Source organism: Phacochoerus africanus, chromosome 8 (assembly GCF_016906955.1).
Source record: "Phacochoerus africanus isolate WHEZ1 chromosome 8, ROS_Pafr_v1, whole genome shotgun sequence".
Lineage (NCBI taxonomy): Eukaryota > Metazoa > Chordata > Mammalia > Artiodactyla > Suidae > Phacochoerus > Phacochoerus africanus.
The window spans coordinates 125,537,015-125,538,319 of NC_062551.1; the positions used below are offsets into that span (position 1 = coordinate 125,537,015).

The 1,305-nt window shown below is 43.5% G+C and overlaps 1 pseudogene; it reads left to right on the forward strand.

Moving 5' to 3' along the window:
- Positions 1-396: 396 nt before the first annotated feature.
- Positions 397-820, forward strand: LOC125134539 (60S ribosomal protein L28-like; annotated as a pseudogene).
- The last annotated feature ends 485 nt before the right edge of the window (positions 821-1,305 follow it).

Here is a 1,305-nt window from a genome sequence, read left to right on the forward strand (position 1 = left end):
GCTCTGTGCCAGGAACTAAAGTAGGGTACAGTGATAAATAAAATTGACACACATCCTTCCCTCGCAGGGCCTGTAGTCTAGTGGGAAAGACAGCAACTGACCAAATAATAATGAAAGAAACTCTTGAAAATTCTAAGGAAGAAGAACAGAGGAAAAATAAATTTTTGAGTGAGGTGACTTTAGTGTTGGGAGGAAGTGTTAGGCTTGCAATACAAAGATCTCACAGTTTCTTTGGTAAGAGGACTGGAGAAAGATGGAGACACTCTCAAGGTGAGGAATATTTTGTAAAAGCCTAGAGTTGAAGAGGCTTAGACTTTTAAAAATCTTTTATAATCTTCACTCCGAAAATACAACTCTTTTCTGTCTCTGCCCACCACAAGGAGAGGAGCTGCTGTCATGTCTGTGCATCAGCAATGCATGGTGGTGTGGAACTACTCCAGCTTCTTGATCAAGAGGAACAAGTAGACGTATAGCACCAAAACCAATAACCTGGAAGCCCACAACTCATTCTGCTACAAGGGGGTCATTCACCACAACACTGTGGGCGTTGAGCCCACAGCTGACCACAAGGGTGTTGTGGTAGTGATGAAGTGGAGATCCGGGCAGCAAAAGCCAGTTTATTTTAATTTTTTTCTACTTGCAGTCTACTATCAATAAGAGTGCCCCAGCCATTCTCAGCAGCACCTGGCACATGATCTGAAAGAACAAGTACCACCACGATTTGTAAATAACTGCTATTTGCAGAGCCAGTGCCATCTTGTGTAGTGAGAAACCTGTGATGGTGAAGAGGAAGTAGGCCCACCCCAGCAAGAGCTCCTGAGCCACTCCCTTCCCCAAAGCTATGAAGATGTCAGCTAACAACAACAACAACAACAACAAAAAAAAAAAAAAAAGGAAAGAAAGAAAGAAAAGAAAAAGGGAAGAAAAAAAGAAAGAAAGAAAAGAAAATATAAATAACAAAGAGATATTTCCCACAGTTTTTTAGCTCTCCTTTCCAAGGTCTAAGTACTAGAGATCATTATTCCTACTGAGTGAAGGGTTGAGGAAGCACAATAGCTCAACCCACAACTTTGTTCCTTGAGTATGACCTGATCATGCTTCCTAGGAGAGATACTGTGGGATTTTGAGTCCTCTCCAATGAGATAGAAATCAAAGCCTCTGTGAGTTCCCGTCATGGCGCAGTGGCTAACCAATCCGACTAGGAACCATGAGGTTGTGGGTTCGGTCCCTGCCCTTGCTCAGTGGGTTAACGATCCGGCGTTGCCGTGAACTGTGGTGTAGGTTGCAGACGCAGCTCAGATCCCG